This window comes from Cetorhinus maximus, chromosome 2, assembly GCF_964194155.1.
Source record: "Cetorhinus maximus chromosome 2, sCetMax3.hap1.1, whole genome shotgun sequence".
Classification (NCBI taxonomy): Eukaryota; Metazoa; Chordata; class Chondrichthyes; order Lamniformes; family Cetorhinidae; genus Cetorhinus; species Cetorhinus maximus.
The window spans coordinates 165,027,280-165,040,461 of record NC_135880.1 but is presented as its reverse complement, the minus strand read 5'-3'; positions in this window follow the sequence as shown (position 1 = coordinate 165,040,461).

The following is a 13,182-nucleotide window of genomic DNA, read 5'->3' as shown; positions in this document are numbered from 1 at the left end:
TGTGGTTGTGGGTGGGGTGCAATGCTGTGACGGATGGGGACTTTCCTTTGCTTTTGAAGTTCCTCGGTGCTGTACAGAAACTCTGCTGCTGTAAATGAATGCTTCAATGCTTACCAAGTTTCCATCAGTTTATCTATAGATATGAATGGTTTCTCGACTCTCATTATTACCTGTTCCAAACTACTCCACCAGCCTAGGCAGATGGGGCAGCCTAAGTTAAATGGAGTGCCTTTTCACACTTAATTCCTAAAGAAAACTGTAGAATAAAATTCCATCTATGGCATTCGTTTTCAGCAATTCTGAAAATGCAGAAAAAACACTGAGGAGCAGGATTTTCAGCCCGCTGGCCAGTCCACTTAAAACAGATGTCAATCATCATCCAAAACATGTCCCCCACTGTAGGACCACCGTTTCTCTTTTACTGAGGGAACAGGTAGAGGGAGTGAATTAATATCTCACTTAACCACAGGAAAAATATCTGGTATTGGATAAGCCTAAATTTGGTCATACTTCCCTAATTCTTATAAGCCAGGGTCTGCAATTTAACCAAATGTAAACAGAGTTTTAGAGACATTGTAGCTGATAGATTTGAGTACTGAACTCCTTCAAATGATACGATTTTGCACAGCTTATGGATAAACAGCCACCCACAGCCCTGGGAAGAAGCTGAACTTTAGGATCCAGCCGTAGTTTCGTCTGGGTATCTGCACGGACTCTGATACTGGTACTGCTTTGGAAGGGTAAATGAAGCAAAAGCACTTTGCATCCAAGGAGGGGTACATTAAATAGGAAAGCTGCACTCTGGGTGTTAAAGTTACAGTATAGCCACTGGACAATGTGGCATTGGCACAAGTAGTAAAAGGGAGGGTAGAAATTAATAGAAAAACATTTCAAACATGCCAATATGTCATTCAAACTATGGTCGGAAACTTGTTGAGGTGTGGGGAACTCACCTGCCAGCTGGGAAGCCGACAAACGGCCTACACTGACTCTTTTCCGGAAGGTCCGCTGAACCACAGGCCAATCAGGCAATGGCAGGGCCAGCGATAGGCCCTCTCCTGGAATCAAGACCCCAAGGCTATAAATATTGCCAACCAAGAGCTGCCAGTGCCACAGGGAAGGCAGTGGCTACTGCCAGAAGGACAGGCACCAAAGACCTGGGGGGTATGGTTTTGTGGGGTTGGGGGAGGCTGTGGAGAGAGTGGTGCAGGAGGGTGGCACTCAGCACCCCCACCCCACCTCCCCAGCCGCCTTCACGATGTCCAGGCCCTCGATCAGGCACTGAATGCCTTTGATCGAGGGATTCCCCCACCCCAGAGGTGACAAGCAGCCTGCACAGGTTTACCTGTCATGCATGCCACATGGCAACAGCTCCGCCTGCAGTTGGGTTAATACCAGCTACAGCAGGGTGAGGCCCTTAAGTGGTTATTAATTGGCTACATAAGAGCCTCAACTGGCAGCGGGGCAGGAAGGCTGACCATGGGTCTTCCTGCCCATAATGCAATTCAGGGAGAGGCAGGAAGGTGGCGGGTTTCCGTTACGCCATCATCCCACCTAAGTACATGGCCTTCGAGAACATAAGATTCCGCCCTATGAGTGAGTGGGCTGGTCATGAAGTAGGATCATGTAACATATCATTTGGTGTGTGTGTGTGTGTGTGTCTGTATTTGTGTGTGTGTGTGTGTGTGTGTGTGTGGTAAGTCACTTAGAATAGTAAATAACACAATTACAAATTTTGTTTATTCATCAAAGGGTTATTTACTTTAAAAATTATCATGGCCAACAAGATAGGTTTTACAATTAATTCTTGCAAGTAAAACATAAAATTGGAATCTAATTGGTCTTCAACAAGGATGATTCAATTTATCATGACAACTGTCTGGTACCCTCATCTGGACAAATAAATATAATGCTAATGTGCTTAAATCTTCACTCTGTCCGGACCAATATGATGCTATTATGTAGTAAATGTTTTTTTTAAGTGAAAGATAAAGATAAAGCTTTTTTGATTATTAGTTGTCTCAGCATATGCAAGAAAAATGACAACTTGCAGAGGTACCAGAGGGCAGTCTGTGTTGATAGAATGACAGCAAGCAAAAATCAATGTCTTCAGGAAAGAAAGGGGTGTGGAGAAGCGGGGTGGGAGGAATTTGGAGCAAGAGCTCTTTATTTCTTCTCTCTAATTCTGCTTAATAATAAATAACTTAAAAAATTCAGTAACTGTCATTTATTTTGCAGTTATATGAAAAACCTTATGTACTTGGAAGAGTAAATATTACCCAATTAAATGCCATTTCACAGAAAACATTAAAAATATCAATTGTCAGGTTTCATGACGTTACCAGACTCAGCATGTACAGGAAAGAGAAACATTGGTGGGTAGACTAATTTCAGTACAAGAAACGCCCACACACTCGCTGCTCAGTTAAAAACATATTTTCTACCTGGTAGATGATGCACATGAGCCTTCAGCTAGAAGAGTTGTTTTCCATTTCCAGAAGACTTCTCGGGATGGATTTTGAGCCCCCACTCAGGCTGTGAATTCAAGTGGGCAGGTGCTAAAAATACCACCACCAGCCTACGTGCCAGTTCCCCGGACCATTGCCTCGGAGGCGGGATTGGGGGTATGGCAGGGATGTCCCAGTCGACATCCAGGTTTCCATAGGCAGCGGGGGCCAGTTTAGCTGCCTGGGGGTGACCAGCATTCCAGGAGGCTCATATGCCTGCCTGTCTTTTTGGGTGCAGCAGTAGCCGCAGGACGTCCTGAAGAGAGGTTACCCTCCCCCATCCAATAGTTGTGGCGGCCCAGCTGCAAAAGCCATGTTTTAATTTTAAACTTATGATAGCCAGATAGAGGGTGTCTCAATTTTGAAGCGTCCTCTCTCTCACTTACCTACCATGGCATTCTGCTGCTGCTTTCAAGCTGGAAGGCCACTGATTGGTCTTCCAGCTTTGAGAACCCACCCACTTTATTTAATTGGACAGTGAGCACCACCCCACCCCCCGCCCACCCCCCCTCCCTCCCTATTAATTGGCTACTCTGGAGAAAATCACAGATTGTGGGTTTCTGACCCCTATCTGAGACTGATGGCAAGGTTCAGAGGCCCATGGGGAAAACCCTGCCCTTCTCTCTGCTTGCACTTGGAGCTACTCCAGTGATGCTGAAAATGGGCTGCCTTGGATTACAATTGGAGAGGGCCAAGGTGAGAAAGTTTGGACTGACTGGGACAAACATTGGTTGACTGAGGAGCTCGAAGTCAACAATCACCAGCCTGGTCCAAAGTACTGACATTCAGGTTTTTGAATGGAGCTGCCTGGTGACAACAAAGTGGGCTTCCCCACAAACCAAACATCCTCCCTAAATAGTGGGTCAAGATGCTATATATCCCAGTCTATTTCGTTTAACTGACTGTGGTACCAACAGGGTTGACATCTGTGTAGATGAGGAACTACTTAATCCAGTCTATTAGCTCCATTATAAACTGCCACCATCAGCATGTTCCTTTCACTTTAAATCTGTGTCCTTACAGAACCCACTGGGCAGAATTTTTCAATTGGCGGGCGGGCTTGGCGGCAGCGGGCAGGGGCCGGTGCTGAGCCAATCGCCGCCTGCGATCGGCTCTGCACCACCATTTTACGCGGGTGGGCCAATTAAGGCTACCTGTGTGGGCGGGGTGAGGAGGGAGATTTGGGGCCAGCACTCTTTCACACATGCGCACGAAAGAGCGCTTCAATCTCCCTGAGGCACAGAGCTCCCTCAGAGAGACGAAATCGATGTACAAAAAGTTAAATAAAAGATTTTAACATTTATTTAACATATCCTCTCATGCGACTGTGCCACATGAGATTGGACATGTTTTTGTATTTATGAAATTTTTTTTATTTATATAATAAAAGCTTTAGGAAACTTCATCCCGCTCATGGATGAGGTTTCCTAAAAAAATGCGAAGGCCACTTAGGCTTTTTGCCTGCCCGCCAACCTTAAGGTTGAACCTGCAACGTTAACAAGCACAATAATTACTATGTTAATGGCCTTAATAGGCTCTTTACATATCAGCGGGCACGCAGCCAACTGCGACGCATGCCCACCGAACAAAACATCGCTACTCAGCATGATGACGTTGGGGCGCACACCCGACGTCATCACGCATCATTTTACGCATTGGCCTGTCGAGCCCGCCCCTGCACGCCAATGAAAAATTCTGCTCAATACCTGCATAATTGCCACCCAAGCAGCACCAAATGTTTACCCATATTTCAGGCCCAAATATCAGACTTCTGGCCACAGATCACATAGGCCTGAATTTTAGGCTTGTTGGGCAAGCACAATCGGCGGGACCGGAAGCAGATGTGTAATCCGCTCCAAGCCGCAATTGGCTTCTGACGGTGATTTCACGCTGGCTGGCCAATGAACTGCTGGCCAGCATGAAACGCACATTGAGAGAGGCTCAGCACTGCCAGGGTGGGTTAGGGGGATTTGGGAAGAGGGTGAATACCAGGATAAATTAGGGTGCTGGAGGGGGGTTTAAAAGGAGCTCCCTGAAGGCTGACAAACATCGTGGAACTGCTTCAGGGAGCTGCTGAGGTTTTCCAACGTTCAGATTACTGTTTTGAGATCTTGTGCTATAAAGTAGGGCTGGGATATGCCTTCTGCACCTGGAACCCATTCCAGGCGGGATGGAAATGGCCAGTTGGCCCTCCCACTTTTCAGATGAGTGCCTGCGAGTTCTACTGGAGACGCGAGACGGCAAGAGAGGCCACCACAGTCAATGAAGAAGGTACGCTGGAGTTGGCAACTCTGGTCATAAGTCCATAAGTCGTAGGAGCGGGAGTAGGCCATTCGGCCCATCGAGTCTGTTCCGCCATTCAATGAGATCATGGCTGATCTGATAATCCTCAACTCCACTTTCCTCCATAGCCTTTGATTCCCTTATTGATTAAAAATCTGTCTATCTCAGTCATGAATATGCTTAATGACCCAGCCTCTACAGCCCTCTGCGGTATAGAATTCCACAGACTCACTACCCTCTAAGAGAAGAAATTCCTCCTCATCTCTGTCTTAACCAGGCAACCCCTTACTCTGAGATCATGCCCTCTGATCCTAGACTCTCCTACAAGGGGAAACAACCTCTCAGCATCTACCATGTCAAGCCTCCTAAGAATCTTATATGTTTCAGTAAGGTCACCTCTCACTCTTCTAAACTCCAATGAGTACAGGCCCAACCTACTCAACCTCTCCTCTTGAGAAAATCCTTCCATACCCAGGATCAACCTAGTGAACCTTCTCTGGACTGCCTCCAATGCCAGTATCTTTCCTTAGATAAGGGGACCAAACTGTTGACAGTATTCTAGATGTGGTCTAACTAGTGCCTTGTATAGTTTGAGCATGACTTCCCTATTTTTATATTCCATTCCCTTTGAAATAAAGGCCAACATTCCATTTGCCTTACCTATTACCTGCTGAACTTGTATGCTAGCTTTTTGGGATTCATGCACGAGGACCCCCAAATCCCTCTGTGCTGCAGCTTTCTGCAGTCTTTCTCCATTTACATAATATTCAGCTCCTCTATTCTTCCCGCCAAAGTGCATAACCTCACATTTCCCACATTATATTCCATCTGCCACATTTTTGCCCGTTCACTCACCCTGCCTATATCCCTCTGTACACTTTTTGTGTCATCCTCACCACTTGCCTTCCCACCTATCTTTGTGTCATCCACAAACTTGGTGATAGTACATTCATTTCCCTCATCCAAGTCATTAATATATATTGTAAATAACTGTGGCCACAGCACTGATCCCTATGGCGCTCCACTAGTTACAGGTTGCCATCCTGAAATTGACCCCTTATCCCAACTCTCTGTCATCTATTAGTTAGCCAATCCTCTATCCATGCTAATAAACTACCCCCAACACCATGGGCTCTTATCTTATTAAGTAGCCTTATGTGCGGTGCCTTATTGAACGCCTTTTGGAAATCCAAATATATTACATCTACCAGTTCCCCTTTATCTAACCTGCTTGTTACCTCCTCAAATAATTCTCATCAATTTGTCAGGCATGATTTCCCCTTCATGAAGCCATGCTGACTCTGCTTGATAATATTATGTATTCTAAATGCTCTGCTATTATATCCTTTATAATAGACTCTAACATCTTCCCAATGACAGATATTAAGCTAACTGGCCTATAGTTACCTGTTTTTTCTCTTCCTCCCTTTTTGAATAAGTGTGTTACATTGGCAGTTTTCCAATCTTCTGGGACTTTTCCAGAATCTAAGGAGTTTTTGATGATTACTACCAGTGCATCCACTATCTCTGTAGCTACTTCCTTTAATATCCTTGGATGCAACCCATCAGGTCCAAGGGACATATCAGCCTTTAGCCCTATTAGTTTCCCTAGTACTTTTTCTCTAGTGGTATTTATTGTATTTATTTCCTCCCCACTTTTGCCTCTTGTAAAGCAGACATCAGTCCGAAGGATCTGGATGCAGTGCAGGAAGAGGTTCAATGGCCTTCTGCACTCTGCCAGGGTGAGTACTGATTCCAGATATAGCCATGGAAGGATGTGTCTCTGTGTGACAGCACTTGTTGGGGTTCACGGGTGTGAAATTGTGAGCTTAAATTGGCACATCTTCCTGTGCTTTAAAGACTCCATGTGATTAGACCAGGTGTCTGGCATGTATGTAAGGCTGAGGTGCCACAATGTAAAGGGCATCTGAACCTGGTATGTTCTGGCATGTAGAGGGGGGACTAATGAAAGCACTTTTGTCCTTACAGGAGAAAAGGAGTCACAATGGACGGGAGCGAGGATGGACGGGCGATGGTGTCCCTAATCTGCTGATATTTAGCCAGGCTGAGGAGCAGATATTTGAGATGGTTTACAAATGTGGAACAAGGTGCATTGGTCGCAGGGTGGCAGGGTTCGCAGAGGAGGGTAAGAGTCAAGTGGAAAAGAAAGAGATTGGGGAGGGTATGAGAGATGTAGGACAGTGGTTATAAGACTGACATGTTGTGCGTCCATTCAGAGGTCTTTGCTCAGCCAGATGTCAATTCTGAGAAGCAACCAGAATACATGTAGTCTGAGTTCTTGATGCTGCTTGAGACTTACATATGTTTCCCCTCCCTCAGAAGGAACACCCTCTAGATCACGGAAGGACCACGAGGACCCTCCCTTGACATCAGGGGATGACCTGCAGCCAGATGCACACGTGTTCCAGTACATGAGTCACAAAAAGTTAGTATGCAGGCTCAGCAAGTAATTAAGGAGGCTAATAGAATGCTATCCTTTATTATAAGAGGAATTAATCATAAGAGTAAGGATGTTATGCTTCAGTTACACAGGGCATTGGTGAGACTACAACTCGAATATTGTGTGCAGTTTTGGTCTCCTTATTCAAGGAAGGATGTAAATGCGTTGAACGTGGTTCAGAGGAGGTTTACTAAATTGTTACCTGGAATAAGTGGGTTGTCTTGTGAGGAAAGGTTAGACAGACTGGGCTTGTTTTCACTAGAGTTTAAAAGAGCGAGGGGTGACTTGACTCAAGTATATAAAATCCTGAATGGTATTGACGAGATGGACGTGGGAAGGATATTTCCTCTGATGGGTGAGTCCAGAACTAGGGGGCACTGTTTTAAAATTAGGGATTGCCCTTTTAGGACAGAGATGAGGAGAATTTTTTTCCCCCAGAGGGTTGTGCGACTTTGGAGCTCTCTGACTCCGAAGGTGGTGGAGGGGGTGTCATTGAATATTTTTAAGGCAGAGGTAGATAGATTAATGTTAGGCAAGGGAATCAAAGGTTATCATAGGTAGACAGGAATGTGGAATTCAAAATACAAACAGCCATGATCTTATTGATTGGCGGAGCAGGCTTGAGGGGCCGAATGGCCTACTTCTGCTCCTATTTCATATGTTCGTACGTATCTATATTCGTATGTCTGGGAGGCGCAGCCAGAAAGGATGGAGGAGCAACAGGCTTTGCAAGACAGAAGGGTCAGTAGAAGGTGCTAATACCTAGCAGGTAGAGGTACAGGCAGCAATCATGCTACCTGGACATGACAGAGATTCAGTGCTAAAGAAGGCTCTACCTCTCCAGGGAAAGAGTCATCTATTTCTGAGAAATAATCAACCATGAAATAGCTTCAAACTGTGTAGGTGGCCACCCTATGCCAGTGGCTCAGGAGGTGACAGTGGCCCTGAACTTTTATGCCTCAGGATGATACCAGGGATCAGTGGGAGATCTGTGCAAAGTCTCGCAATCCACTGCGCACAGCTGCATCAAGTTAGTTACAGGTGCATTGTTCCGAAGGGTCAAACCTTCATTCACTTCAGGACAGACGAGACCAGCCAGGCAGAGAGAGCCAGAGGACTCATTGTAATAGTAGGATTTCCGAGAGTTCACGGAGCCATTGACTGCACACATGTGCCCATAGATGGGTAGCGGGGGGAGCTGGGTGCCTTTGTGAATAGGAAGAGTTTCCACTCTCTAAACATCCGGATTGTGTGTGATCACAAGAATGAGATACTGCAGGTTTGTGCCAGGTATCCAGGAAGCTGCCATGATGCCTACATCCTGCATTACTCCCAGGTGCCAAGGCCGTTCATTGCACCAGCACGTTTGGATGGCTGGCTGACTACTGGGGATAAAGACAATCTGCTAAAACAGCTGCCTGATGAAACCGCTAAGACATCCAAGGACTCCAGCTGAGGAGAGCTACAGCCGCAGTCATGCCTCCACAAGGGCAATAATTGAGAGCACAACACGCCCGTTCAAGATGAAGTTTCACTGCCTGGGCCGCTCAGGCAGATCACTGCAATATCCTCTAGAATGCGCCTCCCTTATTGTAATAGTCGACTGCGCCCTACACAATCTGGCTCTCTCAAGGGGGGACCATTTGGAAGATGAAGTCAGCGATGCTGTTCCAGAGGCCTCAGATGACGAATCCAGTGCTGAATTTGAGGAGGAGCCTGTTCAGCCCCAGGAGCAAGATCCAGCATTGAGGATGCTTATGGGAGGCAGGGAGACCAGGGAGGCCTTGATTCAGGGGACTTTCAATTAGGACTCCAAAGCCAGAAGTCCAAACGATAGCAAGAAGACCGTCACTCTACTGCTCAGGGCTGATGAGGCCCTCCTGTCACCCTCCACTCATGTCTCTCCCACTGAAATAAACTTTGCAGCCTAGTCTATGTGTAACACACAACTCCCAGGCCTCCTCCCTAACAATTTCATGAAGCACACTAAGGCCATTAGACATGATCTTACATTTTAATAGTGAAGTGTGTGATATACATAAACCATTACACATGTGTCAATGAGAAATGATTCACCCATGAAACCCCTTCTGTGATTGTAGTGACTTAAATTTCCGCTTACGAGTGCTACATCTTGGTGCATCCCCCTCGCCAACAGCTGCATTGGCGGCAGGCTGCTGACTCTGATGTCCTGTCAGCCCTGATGACTTTGGCGGGCGTCCTTTGGTCGCCGGGGCGTGTGTGGGCCCTGACTGGGCGAGAGAGTCCAGTGCCATGGCTGGGCACTCCTCAGTCATTGCGATGTGCTCAGATGTGACGGTCACTGGCAGAGGGGCGGAGGAGCTGCTGCCATCATCAGGAGTGCCCTGAGAGGAGCCCCAGACGTATGGAGCTGTCCGCCAACATGAGGTTTTTTTGAGCCTCCCTGCTCACTAGAGAACACCTAGATCCCTCTGCACCTTGGAATTCTGCAGCTGATCTCCATTTAAATAATGCCCTGCTTTTTTATCCTTGCTGCTAAAGTGAACAACTTCACATTTTCCTACATTATACTCCAAAGGGCAGACTCCGGGATGGTATCTGTGGGCAACTGGCCTCCTCTCCCTTCTAGCCCTCTCCTTGTCTTCTGAGGGTGACCCTCCAGCTGAGTGCACAATCCCCATGTATGATCTGACGGTTGCTCAGGTTTCAGCACTAAAGGGGCCTTTCTGCAGAAAGCCTCTGCAAATGTTTAACCCTCCTAGAATTATCAGCCAAAATATTCCAAAAACGACCTATAATCCACCAACAAATAACTCACTTCAAAACTCCTAACTCCTCACCTCACCAACACCTTCTGGGCCTTTTACCCCACCCTGGATGTAGAATGTATGGAAAACATGAAGGCACCTGGCCGATTGGCCTATGTGCCAAGCGCAAAAGAGCACGGGTCACTCAAAATCACAGTGTATTGGGGTTTTAATAATGATTAAGGATATTTCCAAGGTTTCCATCTTATTTATTAAGATATTTCAGCGAGGTTGTCTGGGAATTAGTCTGAGGATAAGACATTCCATTTGAATTTACTGTTTGCAAATCAGTGCTTAAGATTGTGATTAATTTATGATAGTAAAGTGATTAACAACAGCAGAAATCTTCCCTCCACACCTCGCTTTCAGAAAGACAATGAAGAAGATGTTTAAGAATTTGGACAGTAATGGGATTACAAACTGCCCCTTATTCAGAATGGTGACTGGTCAAGGAAGAATGGCATAAAAGCAATCATGGGTAAATTATTAGTCCATAGTAATCAGTCTCAACAGAGAACTGTCTTCAAAATGATACCGCAAAAACAAGCGCTTTGACCACAATCACCATCTCCATGAATCAACTATTAAGGAGAGCTATCAATGGGTATTACTCTGAGAAACAAGGCTGCACTTCACCATACCATGTTATGTGAAAGAGAATCAACAAGCACGCATGGAATTTACAGGCAGTTCAAAGAAACTCACACAGTGAGATGGGACCTGAACTGAGACATGTTAAAACTTCAACCACTAATGCTAAATGCCACGTTAATTACAATTAAACTTGAAAACGTACACATTCTGTCAGATTATGGCTCTTTGGTGCTATTTACCCATAGAAGATACTTTCTCAAAGAAAGTAGAGGGTGAATTGGAAGAAGAGTCACTCCCAACAACTCCAATCTTCCTCCCAGCAGTTATTAGTGGAAGCCAGGAAGCAAGATCTTTGCAGCTGCCCCACTTGCTGCAGTGCAGTTCCAATGTGTCAGTCACCTTCAGTATCTCACCCTCATAGCCATATCTCAGATGAGTGTGCATAAGTAGCAGCAGGATATTTGGCTGTGGGCAACATGAAAGTTGAACCTGATCGTGCCCTCATGCAAATGTCCACAATTGCGAACTTCCATCAGGGACAGAAAATTTGGCCATTTAATTCTTTATTCCAAATGCACTGAGGCCAGTTGACATGCTCCTACCATGAACTCTTGAGTTCAATTAGCACAGCACAGGCTAGGGGTCAAACCTTTTCCTCCTTATGGCTCAGTACTACATCAAACTGTGCCTCTAGCTACTGAGCAGACAGGAAATAATGAAGAAGACTTACACTGGAAAATGTGATACAGTATGAGCACCACCCACCTAAGCAGCCATCTCTCTGATGGAAAGTTAACGCAACATTTACTGAGCGGTGGAAATTCACACCCATTGATGCTTATGATGAGTTAACAATGTCCTGTCTCCCTTTACGTGCAGCTCAACTTTCCCTAACTGTATAACACCTACCTCAAATTTTATACAAAATAAGAAGAGCAAGAAGTGTGATCGGATCCATAGAACAAATACAGAACTTCTGTTCGGCTATGACTCATTTAAGATATACTATGCTCTTTCTCTAGTCCTGTTCAACAGGTTTAAGAACCCACTATTAAAAGAACCTTGGGCCAATTAGTTGTTTACTTTCTATGTCTGCGTGTGACACATTATTATTAACTTGAGAATTGATAAATTTATCAGATTGGGAAGCCCCATAGTGTACGTTTGGCAACTTTAACTAAAGAGCTTCGGATAGGTTTTAATATTTGAGCGGTCTACCAGAGTGCCAGTCGTAGTGCCTGCTCTAGGGGTGAAGAGGCCGCTGCTATTTTGAGGCACGGACCTCATACGGCTCGAGCAGGTGAGCTGCAGACACCAAATGTGAAACCGGAGTCAGTTCACTACTTTGGGCTACAAGGATGTTGGGCTGGCTTGGGCACTGGCAGCAGCTGCAAGTAGGTCTTAACTGGAGGAAGGAGGTTGTGGCAGACGCAGCCGAGGGTGACCAGCAGGTAGCTACACTTTTGTTCCTTCTGATCCACCAAAAAATGGTTTAAAACTTTCCAGGACCTCTTTGGCTCTACCACCATTAAAACTGGGCGGAGAGTCCTCCAATATTCAAGCTCTGTTATGTTGCTATATTATTCATAAAGAATAATTGCTATGAGAATGTACATCCGGGGTGCTACATATTACTGCTGCACTGCAGCTACGTGTCAAGTAACAACGTATCAATCTACCAGCCACATAGAGAGCTGTAAGAAATATTTTCAATGAAGCTCCAGCATTTTGAATCTAAAGTGTGATTATTTTAAACTTATGGGAACCAGAAGACATGAAATGGTGGCAGCAGTTTTCTGTGAATGAAAGTCCAAACATTATAAACAAATTTAATTCTGAGTTAGATTGAAAAATCAACCCGAATTAGGGTCAGAGAGAGAGGGAAAAAAAAACCGAGTGAATCAAACGAAAATGAAATGGCCACCACAGCAATAAACGCATTGCTGCAACCCGTGATAAATTGAGAGGACGCTGATGCCCTAGAGGCATTTGAGAAGTTTAAGGAAGTGTGTGGAATGATATTCAGTAGCTTTCCGGAAGGCAGTAGTGAAGCGGAAAGGGTCAACTACATCCGTGGGCAGGAGAGAGAGGGTTGGGAGATAAGTTGGGAGGTAAGTGAGGATTACGTAAAAACCCAGGCAATTTTTTTGAAAAATTCAGCACACATGTCCTGCTGCTGCTGCTTATAGCTACTCCTATCAGCAGATCTGCTGGCATGGTATGTCACACTCATCTATCTTGTGTCATCATCACACATCCACTGTCTTTTCTTCGTACTCCTCAGGCAGTCACTCAGGACCGAGGATGACTCTTTTCCACTCCAGGATTGTGGGTCCTGAGGTGACTAAAAAGTCCGATGCTGGATCCGCACCCTCTGCCACAGGTGGGGCAGGTAGTGTTTGATGAGGCGGGTGGGTGGGAAGTTCGTATTTTGTCATGCTCCTTCCGCTGTTTGCACCTGGCTACACCTGGGCCTGTCAGGGGCGTTCGAAATGGTCGGCACCTTCACAGATGCTTCTTCTCCAGTTTAAGCAGTCTCGAGGAAGAG